The sequence below is a fragment of the Cyprinodon variegatus genome, unplaced genomic scaffold, assembly GCF_000732505.1.
Source record: "Cyprinodon variegatus isolate N-32 unplaced genomic scaffold, C_variegatus-1.0 Scaffold83, whole genome shotgun sequence".
NCBI lineage: Eukaryota > Metazoa > Chordata > Actinopteri > Cyprinodontiformes > Cyprinodontidae > Cyprinodon > Cyprinodon variegatus.
In genome coordinates this window covers 101,551-115,921 of record NW_015150536.1, presented here as the reverse complement: position 1 = coordinate 115,921, position 14,371 = coordinate 101,551, and the positions used below count along the sequence as shown (strand labels likewise).

Here is a 14,371-nt window from a genome sequence, read left to right as displayed (position 1 = left end):
TGGCTGCTCATATTGTTTATAATAAAATAGAATAGAACAGAAAATCCCTTTATTGTCCCACAGTAAAGTGCATTAAAGTTGTTAGAACACGAAAGTGTGCATGACCACCTGAAACTTTAAAACAAATAGAGTATATACACATGCTGCATAAACCATGTAAAATAAGGACACATGCACTGTTTATCTGGTTTGTTTAAACATCGCAGTAGTTAGATTTTAACCAACCAGCTGACCAGTAATATACAGCAAATATGATGGAAGGGCAGTGCTCTTTTGTGCCATCAGCTGAAGAAAACTCTAGAACTGAGGAATATCAGGGTGGAATTAAAAGTATTAAATCTTATCTGTAAAAACCTTGGTAGCGGTAACAGAAACCTTTTTATTTAAACATTAGTTCCTAGTGGAAGTCAAGGTTTTGAAAGAGAACTGGACCACTGAAAACTATCAGTCAGTAGGATATGTAAATTTATTATTTTAGTTAGATTTAAACTACTAAAAGAGCCCTCTCTGACAGCCCAGTATCTAAAATATGCAGACATCTTGGTGATATGCAGTACTTAAACTTGGACTTTCAGATCAAAACTGGACTTTTCCAAAATATTTCAAAATCTTTAGCTGTGAAAGCTTTCCATATATATGCTTCTCTGTTTTCACTCCACAGTGACACACTGGATGATGTACTTAAACATCAAAAAGACATCTTTTACTCACTCTATCCAGACTTTCCTTCTTCCTCACTCTCCGAGAATAAAAGCAGCCAGGTTTTCTTCCATGATAAGTTGGGGAGGATATTTTTATTCTGTCTTGACAGTTTTGTTTCCAGGCTGCCAGTTTGACACATTAATTAGGGGAGGAGAGGAGATATCTTATGTACACCATGTCAGTGAAAACATTTCCAGATATAGAATATTTTAGGGTAAAATCTGTTTTTAGTGTTTACAGCAAGTAGCTGAACTAATTGTGATCATTCATAGTTGCGACCAGATCACATTATAGCTGCTGCTACCTGATAAAGTTAAAGTAATAAACTTTCAGTCTGTAAAACATCATGTTTTGAACTGTAAAGTATTTCCTTTTCTCGAAAAAGATGGTGCAAAAAAAATCTCTATAAATGCAAATGCAAATCATCCAATAAAGGCAGTGAATCTCTACTATGGAATAATTAATGTATTCAGGCCAGAAAGCAAGGGGCTATTTCTGTCAGTGAATAATTTGAATTCACTTTATTGATAAAGTGTCTTTATGTGTGCATGTCTATGAGTGTTTGTGTGAGGTTGGGTGTAGAGAGGTGGTCACCAATTTGTAGATAATTTTACTATGTCTTTACACTTCTTGGGAAGGCTTTAAAGATTGTTCAGTAAAGTGGAGGTATGCTTGCTGTATTTTAAAAAATGCCCCAAAGGCATTTAATAGTTCAGGAAGGAGACAGGTTCTGTGTGCCAGAGATGAATGTGTTTAGCTGTGAAATGTGTGAATCAACCTCAATTCAGAAGTGTAAGGTTTTGGGAGGTTTCTGTCCAAAGCTTACTGGATTGTCATCATCCAGGGATAATCTTGTATGAAGTCCTGAATAAAAGATGGCCACTCTTCATATGAGAAGCTGCTATTCAAAAAGAAAAAGAAGAACCCAGATTATAGATAAAAGATACACTCAGGGACTAAGAGCTTAATTTTTCTTGAGTTGTTCTGTGGTATAACTAAACTAAAATTATAGTGTTTGGCTATGAATTCCACTGTTATTTTTGTGTGAAAAATCAGAGACGTTTCAAGCCTCAGCATCCCAACCTAACTGTAAGAACAAGCGTGATAGCATTATGTTGTAGGGGTGTTTTGCTCCAGGAGCAACTATGGCACTTCACAAAATAGATCGGAAAGAACACTATGTAAAAATACTGTTAATCTCAAGATATTACATAGTGACATAAAGCTAGACCAAAAATGGCCTTTCTAAATGAGCTTTTATTTAAAGCATACAAAGTCAGTGTTTGGGTAGGAGGATCATAAATTGCAGCTAAATAATGTCAAAAGCTTGTGAACAAAATACTGAAATAATTGTACTGAAGTCTTAAATTGTAGTCATATTTGTGTTTTGGGAAAAAAAAAGTTTGCTAAACTGTTTGAAACATTTTTCTTATTACGCTGCTTATGCAAACCTAACCTCTCTTTTCACACAGTGTGACAAAAATGTTCTCAATCACATTGTATTTATGCATGTGGTTTAAAGTGAATCAGGCCACTTTTTTTTTTCTTCTGTCCTTCCGCAGTACAGCTGTTTCGCAAGGTGAACCATAACTGCTTTAAACTTCATCCAAAGGCAAAGGTTGCCCCTGAGTCGCTATGTTTGTATACCTAAACATTCTTCCCAGGTTTCCTGAAGGCAGCTCCCACCTGAACTTGTGTTTTTTTTTTTTCAAGCAGCACAGAGGTCATCTGGAACACTCTATACCCTCTAAGGAAATGCAGGCTCTAATATGCTATAAAATGCAGGCAATTGCAAGTTGGAAGATCTTTAAGTAATATTTCTGCACTGAAAGTGAGAAAAAAGGACAATGGACAAAAACACTGATGGCAGGAGAGGGGAGTGATGAAAGAAAACCAACTTGAGAGTGTGTGAAAGATGGACAAGGGAGGGAAAATAACATGAAATGCTAAGTATCTGCTTAGGTGGAAGAACTCCAGTTTATACTCAAGCAGTTTAGCTAATGAGGATCATTAAAGTTGCCTCCCTGAAATGCTGGAGAGGATAGGAAGACACAGGGATGAAAATAAAACCTCTCTAGTGTATCCCAATAGGATTCATAAAGTAGGCACTTATAAAGAAAAGAGATATGGCAAATTCTAGCTGGAGAAAGTGTATCATATTGCAACACCATGAGCAAGCAGCAACACTTTAACAAGGAGATTCAGCAGAACCCTGAACTCTCTCAATTATGTTTGAGGCAGTTTGGCTGAGGAAGAAATATATACACTTGTGATTTAACACCATGAAAGTAAAGACCAGGGTAAACACATCTCTATGGCACTGTAATATAAATCAGAGGCTTATCAGTTCCACAGTGTCGTCCCGTGTGGGAAATTCACATTTCAGGTACAGGATGGAAAGAACAGAAGAAAGATCTCCACTCCACTCAACTGTAAAGCTCTCCATCTTACCCACATTACTTCAAGTAGGCAGTTCACATTTCTTGCTGCGTTTTATGATCCTATCAGCTTTTCCATTTTCGTTCTCTTTGCTCACTCTTTAACACACGGTAAAACAAAAACTACCACAAGGCCTTAAAATCCAAACGCTCACTCCCTGTCCTGCCGCAATAAATCCTGACTGCTAGACGGTGCAATTATTTGAATACACTTTCGACAAGTTTAACAGCTCAGTCGATTCAGAGGTCAAACAGATGGCATAAAAACAGTTTGAAAATATGAACGTCTTTTTATTGGTGTTCCTGCATATAGCAGAGAGCTGCTATCTTGGACATTGTTGTATTGATTCTTGTTACAACCGACTTCAGCACTGTCACTCTACAGCCTTCACCAGCTGGCTATGGGAAATTTACAACACTTCTTTCAATCAGACACACCATTCTTAGATAATACTGCAAACTTGCTGTTCTATCAACCCTTCTATGTTTTGTTTTTTTTGTTATTGAATTTGAAGGGACGCCCTTACACACTGCCTTCTTTCTGAAGCAGCACAGTCAAACAAAGACGGCTGGCTTGATAAGATGAATATAATTGGTACAATCATCCCGTCTCCTGTTGGTGAATCGGTCCCCTGTAAAGGTCTGCGCGGTTGAACGACAAACACAGGAAGAGAGATGTGAAGATAAATGTTATTTTATCTGAAGGATTTATTTGAACAGTCTTAGAATTAGACTTACAAGGATCAGGATCTTTATGTATGTTGATGGTTTCCAACAAAAAATTAAGTAAGTTGTTAACTGGAAAAAAAACTAAATTATTAAGTTTATTTGTAAGCTGAATGGTGATACTGTTTGTAGCAAAGTTGCCTTACAGCAAATACATTCCGGGTTTGATTCTCTGCCCTGATTTAGCATGTTTTCCCCGTGCATGCGAGGGTTCTCTATCAGGTACTCTGGCTTTAGCCTGACGTAGTCCGACTCAATTCTAGTCAGAATATGAGTCTGATACTGCTCCATAGAGCTGTGATTATGGGGCGTTTTTCGAACGAACCAGGAAAAAAATGGCTCTGCACTCAATTGGATAGACCTACAACCAATAAGAGCAACGGAGTGTGTGACGTATGTTAAGCAACGCATAGTTGTTGTCAACAAAAATCAAAGCGTGAAGTTTCACGCCTAGAATAAGAAGATGAGCCTTGATCGCGTTTCTCTGTTCCTCTTTTAAAATTAATTTGCTGTCGATATCTTCTAGAACAGACCTAATAGCAGAATATACACACCTCAACTCTCCAGCGGCAGCCATTGTTGTTGTCACCCAAGCGTGCTTTGGTGACGTGGTTGATTATGTTACTGTTGATCATCTGTCCATCGTCGTATAATAAAGCCCGCCCTGACAATTTGATTGGCCCGCCAGATATTGTGCGAGCATACTCGTGATACTACTGAGCAATGCCAGACCGAACTTCCCGACCTCAAACTTTGTTGGCGGGACTAAGTTCGGAATGGCACCCAGGCTACTCTGGCTTCCCCCCATAGTCCAAAAACATGATTGTAGGATGATTAGATTCGCAAAATTGTCCTTAGATGCGAGAGTATGTAGGCAAGGTTGTATGACTGTGTGTCTATGTGTTGCCCTGCGACAGACTGGCAACCTGTCCAGAATGTGTACCCTGTCTCTCGTCCATAGACTGCCAGAGATAGGCACCAGCACCACTGCAACCCTGACGGAATAGGTAGAAGAAGATGGATGAATGTTTATTTGTGTGATAGTGTGTGGTATCAAGGAATAAAACCTTTATGTAGAAAATATGAAGCATCTTCCATTAGAAAACATGCTTCAAAAAAAGTGGTTTGTGCTAGATTTAATTTTGTCCTTTTTACACTGATGTGTCTCATTCTCAATTTGAAATCATTAATAAAAAATGTCCTTTAAGAACTTAATCAGTTCTCAGATCATCTCTTTAATACAAGGTGACCTAACATTAAGACATTATGCAATTGTTGTTGGTTTTTTATTTTGTTATATAAAAGCCATTTGAGATTGTATGCAGTGGAGCAAATAAGAGTGGTGAAAGTGCAATGATCCATAGTTTCAAACAGTTTCTATAAGTAAATATCTAAAAATAGTAGGGGGACTTCTGGGGGTACTAGCTTTACATATCTAGGAATTGGAATTACTTCACACTCACATTAGATAGAGGTTAAATGCTCTCGGCTTTACCGCAGCTTTTAAACTGGATTTAGAAATGGACCTCGATTGCATCATTTTGCCACACGGTTACAAATGTTCAGATATTGATTCTTTAGCAGCTTCTTCTAGGTTTTTTTGTTAGACCTGCCCTGTTTTTGCCGAGCTCTGTCATACCATCCAACATGTTCCAATTAGATTTATGTGAGCCTAAAAGCACATTTTGAAAATGTATTAATCTTTGTGTTTTATTGATTGAATCAAATTCCTTTAAAAAAAAAAAACTAGAATTTTCAATGACTTTAAATCATTATGCTACATGGACATCTAGGCTCTGTTAATTACACTTTCAATGCAATGAGGAGATCAAACATTTGATACAATGTATCTAATTTGTACTTGTTATTAAAGGCAGAAATCTAAAAAAAATAAAAAATAAAATGAATTTGATATGTTTTTTATAAAGTTGCCTTGATTTGTTAAGGGGCAGTTGATGATCCTGTGTGTATTTCACAAAATGAAAATGGAAACTAGAAACAGCATATCTAAAACAACACATAAAAATCTGTTTAACAGAGTAAAAGGACACATTTAATTCAGTTATACAAGTCCAATCTTTTAGGGATTTGAGAGAACAAAATGTTACAATAACCCCGGTTCACAGCTTTTTTTTATCAAGAGAGCATACAGTGGTTATAAAAAATGAACAGACTTATTAAAATGCTCGGCTTGTGTGATGTAAAATTGCAACAATAATAAAAAAAAAAACAATCAACTTTAATGTGAAATAATGTATGTTTCAATTAAAGACAAACAAGTACGCCAAAGGGTAAATGAAAAAACCTGGTTACATAGGCATGCATACTTTTCGACTTCTACTTTGACGATATTTTAATATTTAATTTCAGCATTCTTTTTTTTGTGTGTGTGTGTGTGTGTATGTGTGTTTCTAATATCCAAAAATCAATAACACTGCCTTTGTTGTGCCTCAATTGAGTAAAAATGTTTTTGGAGGTTTGGTTTACTTGCATCTTTTAGCTATGACCATTTTTGGCGAAAAGGTTAAAAGATTTTAACACGTGTCTGACTGTACAGGGACACAAAAATTCAAAGCCTTGTGAAATAAAATGACATACAGAAGATCATAATCAGGAAGGTGTAAACACCTGAGTCACAGTTGAATTACAAAAACTCTCCCTCTCTCCAAAATAGATAAAAGATGGAGAATTTATCAGTGAAGAGAGCTGTGGTGAAGGAACTGCATGTCTTTCTGGGTATTAATTCTCTTGAATCAAGGAAGATGGCTTTAAAACTGGCAACTTTTTCTTCCAAAGAAAACAAATTTAGCTGAAATTTCAGAAAGAAACTTGTGGTATTAAGGAACTGAAGTGGAACTTCTGGGACTACAATTTCTAACAGAAAAACCCACCAAAGCACATCATCATCATCTAGAATACTAAACCTAGAATAAACCATTTTGATGGCAGTTCCATGCTCTATGGTTACTTTTGATAATAGTGTTTTGTGTAGTTGTCCAAATTTAAGTTACTGTTCTAAATATCAACTGACAAAAAAAAAAAGTGATTGCAAGAAGGCTGGAGACAAACGACAATTATATTTTTGAGAATCACAGTGAGTCTAAATCAGACAAGAATGGCTTAGTTGGACAAAAAGAAAACTGAATATTCTATTTAAAATCTATCAATGAGTCAGAGAGAATTTTGGATAAAACATTTACAAAATAAAAAGTAAAAAGGGAGTAAATCCAGGTTGCTGCAGCTTTTAAAATATATATAACATATTTACCTCTAACAAATATTAGTTGCAATAAAAATTTAAAATATTTGGAAATGGTTCAATATGTTAACATCAAAACAGCAGTTTTTAGGTTTGTTTTGTTTTTTTCTCATAAGCATAACAGTAAGTTGTATAGAGCAAGATTTGGATCCCACAAATTAATCTGGTCACTCTAACATCATAATTAACATTTTTAACTGTTGGAGGACAAATCCCTCACATAAAAACAGTCATGAAAAATATAGCCCACTGTTAACCCAAACTAATTCAAGTTAAACTTTATTAAATTATTTTATAATATATTACAATAATATGTTAAATGCAAAATAATATTTTATGAAATATACTTGTCAGCTATATGTTGCACACCCATATGCAGCACAAGAAAGATTATTTCACCTGTGACATCTTATGTAGAGAATGTAAGTAAGAGAAACAATATAAGCAACACAGAACAGGTAAACAAAAAGATGCAAGGAAAATGACAGATGAGAAAAGTCCACATTTGTTCAGACAAATGCCTGTGTCTTGCTCCTTCACCTTGAAAACATGTTGAAAAAAAAGTCAAAGCAGCCTGCTCAGGATTCTGCGCACAGACTGACATGATGGTAAAGCGGGCAACAGAAGTGGCTCTTAAAATTAACCACTCAAAATTGTTTCCCTAATTTAAATTCTATACTGAAATTATTGTTTTTATGTCAGTATAAAAACCTTCAGACTGTTTCTGTAGTATAGCACTACCTATTTAGTTAAGTAGACTGGTGTGATGGATATTAGTGTTTAAACCCCAAAGAAAAGCCAATAGTTAAAGATTTCTATCTCTGTTTTCTTTCCACCGCTGTGTTTAAATCTGCACATTATCTGATGTACGCCGCTGTCGATAATTACAGCTGGATATGCTCACATTTAACTGTCTTCCTAACAATAAGTAATGACCTTAAAGCTTAGCTAACACAATTAACGATGGCACAGGGGGAAGATAGAATTCCCATCAAAATAAAGCATTATGTAAATTATTAATTACAGCACAGACAATTGCAATCTTGTTCGACTGCCCATTGGCACCAAAACAAATGGGAGAAAGTGGAAAAAGGAGAGGAGAGAGAATGTCTGCGATAGTCCTGACAAGGAGGGAGGGTGAGAAATGTTTTACTAATACCACCTGCTCCTGCAGTAATTTACTAAAATCATTTGCAATTCAAAGACCAAAGGAAAGCTTCTTATCTAAACTGACTCTTAACAAATGCAAACTTGAATGTAGGGAATAGTTAAGCAATTATTTGTATAGATTTGCATTTGTTCTACTCCATAGGATATAATTCACAACGTGCTTCAGTAAGTTAAACACAGATTCAAAGAGAAATCCTTAAAAAAAAAAACAGGAATGATAATATAAAACAATATTATAGGTCATATTTACTAGGAAAAAATATATTTAAAATTTAAAATAAAGTTTTACTTTGACAAGCTATTCTTCTGCTAGTAAGGTCGAATTTTACAATCACGTCTTCTTCTGATGTCAATTTGAATTAAGAAAAATTTGATAATAAAAGCTTGAGGGAACAGGGAAAGAGCCTGTGAAGTAAAGAAAACTCGGAAAAACAGTCTAGTGCAATCACAATGATGAAAAAGTGGAAAAAAGAGTGAGCGATATCTCACATTTTGTCTCAGATTAATGGTCTCACATGGAAGCGAGGGAGAGCCAAGCTCTGTGTGAGAAATGATAACCTCAAGCCTTCCTGTTCGCAAGCATCAAACCACCCTAAATTCAAAAGCCTTAAAAATCAACCGATCAGTGTCTAAGTTTACATGAAATGATGCCTTTCTGTTTGATTATGTTCCTATTTTTCACCACATCTGTCTTTCCTCCCTCTCAGTCTGTCTTTTTTTTTGACAGGTCCAGCGCTGAATACATCACCTCTGCTTTCAATATTGTGCTATTATCTAACTGAATTGAATCCCCCAACCTGTTCTCCTGTTCTGACCATGGACAATATGTCTGTCAGACTTTGACAAATTAAACCAGCTCGATATATGGCAATAACCTTCACAGCAAAACATGGGATGGTAGGAGAGGGGTGTTACAAAGGCAGAAGAACAGAGACTGAAAGAGGAATAGAGACACATACAGATGGATGGGGCCATATATTGAGCAGGGCATGTTATTTCCAACCACAATTGAATGTGTGTACATTACACTTTGTGTAAATGACACACTTACTGTTAAAAACATTAAATTATCTAAGCCAAATTAAGTGTTAAATAGTTTCTCCAATAGTCCCCAAGCTTCATAATCCCCGTCAAAATTGTATAGAGGAAATGGGATTTAAGAAATAATCAGTTGTCCTTGGAAAAAGATTATGAGGCCAACAGGATCATAGTGAAAGTACAGTTAATGTCAAAAATAAATATATACCTATGACATATTTAAGTTTGAGGTGAATTTTTAATACTAAAAAAATGTTTTTCTGATTGTAAGTAAACTAATGGTAATGTTTATAAAATGCACAGTCCTAATTTTAATATGATAGAGAATCTCTGGAGGAAGCAAAAGATAAAAACGAGACTTTGACCTCATCCCAAAAAAACAAAAAACATTTTAAGCCAAATTTGAAACACAAAATAACAACATTATAAGAAAATATCAACTGTTATTATTAAAAAAAATAAAGGCTTAATTCTTTAGAGGGGCACAAATCTTTTTCAATATGCCATTTTGCATTAAATATCAATAAAATCAAACTATATTACAGTGTTCATGCCTAACATGCTGAAAGCCCTAAGTTAGTTAAAATAAAGGTTAAAAACTTTGTTGAGACCTACATATGACTGTTTTATTTAAACTATCAGCTGAAATGTCACATATTTTATGCTTTGTTCATGTTAAGCAGTTTAGACAGTATAAAATGTGCTATATTAAAAATAAAAAAAATCTTCCATAATCTTACCACTTTTTGAGCAATGTCCTATCAGTGCCATATTCTCGGGTTGAGATTAAAATAATTTAAATCAAAATCTTTAAATCTGCTAGGTATATAAAAAGTGTGACAGTTAACATTATTTTATCTTTTCTCAAGTTAGAGAAAAAGAAGAAAGCTGGTCATTTTATGAGTTTTCTGTGTAAATAATCATGTTTAGCTGTTTTTATTTCATTCAATCATGTCATGTTACTGTTGTAATTCTAAACAAGTACATTAAATATTTATAAAACAAAAACACCACCTTCCAGCTAGAATTATTTAAACCTACAGAGTGAGTTCTCTATTAAATCTTTCAACAAATTTTAATTTAATTTAAAAAAGTGGCAATATGGTATAAGCAACCAGACCTTTATTTTCCACAGCAAGCCATTAAATCCCCCTTATTAAATTGTCCAGGGGGGTTGCTATTTAGACCCACTTCCGCGGGATCTGACACAAAGCTCCTGCAGCCTACTTGAAGCTCACAGGCAAACTAAATATTGTGTGAAGAAGCAAACAATAGAGGGTCGTTAGGGAACTATTGTTGTGATTTCCTCTGCTCAGTGTGATAACGGCTTGATTGATGCCGAGCTTCCCCAGTTAATCACCTGCCCTAGAAGATGACTAGAATGCTCCTCTGGCACAAAAATTAAACCTGAGATGATGCAGCAACTTCAAAAGGCTGATAAATGTGCAAAACTGAGCATGAGTGAGGATCAGATGAACAGAGCCTCACAGACAACAAAGTAACTCACACGTGCAGATCAATTAAAATAAAGGCTTAAGTTAACTCACCTGCTCGGAGCTTGATGATGCACTGCTTTTCTTTTGTTTTTTTTTTCTTATTTTCTTAAATTTGTTATTGGCACTGCAAAGACTTTGTGTAAAGGCTGCTCAGCTGTCCTGTCCACATAAGACCATTGATCTGGCGGCCAAGTGGAATGAGTCCCTGCTGCCTCCACGGGTGAAATGTGCGCTCCTCCTCTCTGCCGTTCACAGCCTCACACAGATGCAGAAATGAGGATGGGCAGCCTGGCGTTCCGCTCCCTCTCCCCCTTTTCTCTCTCACTTTACCTCCCTTTCTCTCCTGCAAACTGAAGATGCTCTGACTACAGCTGCCAGTTACTATGACGGCCCGTCCAGTTATCCCCTCATTCTGTTTTTTGCTGAGTGAACTGCATCCTATCTCACCATCTGCTTTTTTTTTGCTTTTCCTCAATTGATTCCTGTGGCTTTCCCCTCTCTCCGAATTGATCCATGCATCTCTGTCTTTGCTTGTGCAGCCTCTAGTGGCCATGCTGCTCGGAGGGTCCGAAAATCTATATTTATATATATATATATATTTTTTTTTTTTCTTTTAACAATGAGTACATGAAAGTTGCTTTGGAACTGCAGCTTACATCAACTGGAAAAAAGAAGAAAGAAGAAATGCAATGCATTGCCACAAGAAATCTTTTAAATTAAACAGATTCTATATTTGTGCTGCAGGAGCTGCAGATGTTTATTTAGTTTGACAAACCTAATCTGTTTTCTTATCAACCCAGAGGGTTTTCTTACTGAAAAGCTGAGGGTTTTCTTCTCTTCAAACAGCCCACTACTGTTAAAAAGTAATATATTTCATCTAGGATGAAGGGGATCCCTATGATTAGTGCTGTAGTTTGTAGGGTTCTAATCCCCTCAAAGGACAAATATATTTGAGATGTGGGGAAACCAAAAAGTTTTTTAAATATAACTAGCTGGTTGGTTTTCATTGCACAAGAATTTTTAAAACAAAGAGTATCTGGAACCATAGACTATGAAATAGAATCTCCTTTATAGTAGCTGTTAATGTCAACAAACTAACCAAAAAATTATCTTTTCTTACAAGGTTATGTTTGATGACTAAATGTTTGACCAATTATTTGCAATGGAAGCTTCAGAAATTCTCTCCAAATATTTTAATTTGCAGGAAATGATTATATTTTTAGAAGTTAAAAGATGGATGAGGGGATTTTTTTCCATCCAGTAGTCTCTCAGTCAGTGGTAACATGTATAGGGGGAGCTAGGGCATCACTCTAACAAAAAGTGCAGTAAAAAAGTATAGATGCATTTGACCTTGAATTATATAGTAAAGTATACTTATCAAATCTGATTAGTTTTATATATATATATATATATATATATATATATATATATATATATATATATATATATATTTGGTAGCATTCCTGTCCCATTTTGGCCTGTATGTGTTTATATCGGATTAAAAGCATGTTTAGAATGTAAGTAAGTTCTTAACATTTTTGCCTTTGATAAGCCTCGATGGTAGTCTCTCATCAGCTAAGATTGGGGCAAAAGGAGCTATGCCCCTTAACAAATAGGGCTTTTCTTGTAATTCCATATTCAATCAAATTAACCCATGACACTTGTCCCTCCAAGTCACTCATGGCAGCTCAGATGCAGAGCTCAGAGGCAGCGGCACCTTTTTCCGCATAAATGTGGACTCATATGAAATACAGGAAAATCTAGTGCAGCAAAAAGCCATCCAGTTACTTATTTATAGTGTGCTAATTTCATTAAGCTTTTGTTGGATAAAAAAATAAAAAAAAAGCTGATAAATTTGGACAGAACCATCCGAGCTAAACAGGGTAGGCAGCATGTACCCCAAATGTGTATGTTGTGTGTCCTCTAACACAACATCATCTCCAGTTCAGACAAGAGTAATACATCCAATAAATAAAACTAATAATGACTGTTTAGATGATCATTGTCCGTGTAATCAGTTAATTGTAGCATCTAGATATTGACAAACTAACAAAGTTTAAGGGGTGCAATTTCATTCAGACACAGTATTTAAAGTATTTGTTGGGAGCTGGAGAAGTACCACCTTTCTCCAGCAGAGTCCGCCGTGGATCCTCCTGAGCTGAGCCTCCTGCACAGCTGCAGCCCATTCCATCATCAGAGGATCCACAGTACTTAAGCTGTCTTCAGACCTTGCCTCAACGCCGCAGTGTTGATCCAGTTGGTTAGCACCTAAGCCTAGCATCTTTGAGAACCTCTGTCGACTTCTGAATCCAGACTGGATTCTAACTTTTGTCTCTGTCTTCCAGGAAACCAGTTTTTCTCCAGAGAAGCTCTGGTAGAGCTTAACCTGCCGAGCCTGCCCTCTGAGCCAAACCTGAAGCCTCTCTCTGAACCTCCATGCAGCTCTGGACCAAGAGCTGGAAACTCAAAGTCAAGGTCTGCTCAATCCTAAGAAGTAAGACGCTGAAGCAGCTTGCGGACTCTGCTGATCAAACCCTCTCCAGATCCAACAGCCTCCCTCTCAAGGCTTTAATCAAGAACCCTCAAGGTACAAATCTGAAACTGTCAAGAATCAAACTCCTATGCGCTACGCTAACTGAACTGTTTCCCACGCAGACTCCGGTGAACCAGTTTCCCAGGCCTGAACCAGAACCAGTCATTATCTCAATGCTTGTGTCAATAAACTCTGTTAAACCTTTTACTCCAGTTTCCGTCTCAGTGGTGTTCTGCATAATTGGGTCACACCAGTGAACCCATCATGACAGTATTACAGTAATGCTAAAAAGTAAAATACTTTCATTCATTGCTTTAATCTTTTACACAATTACTGTTTAAAAAATGCATTTTGGTTTCGGAGCAATAGGAGAGAGTGCATAAATCAAAGAAACAATACTGGTCATAGTCAGATTAAATATTAGATGTTTAATTGCAGACAGAATTTTATTGTCAAGTCACTATTGTGTTAAGTTATAGACAGAATGTAGGGTGCAAAATTCTAAGGTCTCCTAGGTACTACCCTTAAATTGTTTCAGTGACCAAAAATATGTCTTTGATAATAAGGCCAGTATAAGATGTTGGTGCTGAATGAATTTGATCTGCAAATAAAGGTACATTTAGTTTAGTAACATCTTTCATCTTACTTGTGACACTAATGATGAAATGATGAGGCTGTAGAACATAGAGAGCCATTCAGGGGCCAGTAAAATAAAGATGGTGGAGGAGAGTTGCAGTTTGGCTGGAAAGCAAAGGAAACCCTGAATTTGGAGCAATGAATGCACAATATTGAGCAACGATTGGCTGATGTGTTCTGATAGGCTGGTACAGGAAGTGCACTAGGAGGTGATTGGTAAGAGTCTCTCAGTTGAATTTACACCAAAGCAGCACATAACATAATTCTTTAGCTTATAAACTGGAGACTACAGTACTTCTGTCTGATGGTGAGTGTTTATAATGCTCGATATGTCATGTACTCCTGATGTTCTGCAGTCCCCCCCCCCGCCTGT

General features: G+C 36.3%; 1 protein-coding gene across 1 annotated transcript in view; it reads right to left on the bottom strand.

Annotated features, from left to right (window-relative positions):
• tnr (tenascin R) overlaps positions 1–11,310 on the bottom strand; it is a 240,956-nt gene extending 229,646 nt beyond the window's left edge. Inside the window, exon 1 of the mRNA XM_015373217.1 lies at positions 10,881–11,310. The gene's annotated coding sequence lies outside the window, so the exon portion shown is untranslated. The remainder of the gene's footprint in view (positions 1–10,880) is intronic.
• Between the last annotated feature and the right edge of the window lie 3,061 nt (positions 11,311–14,371).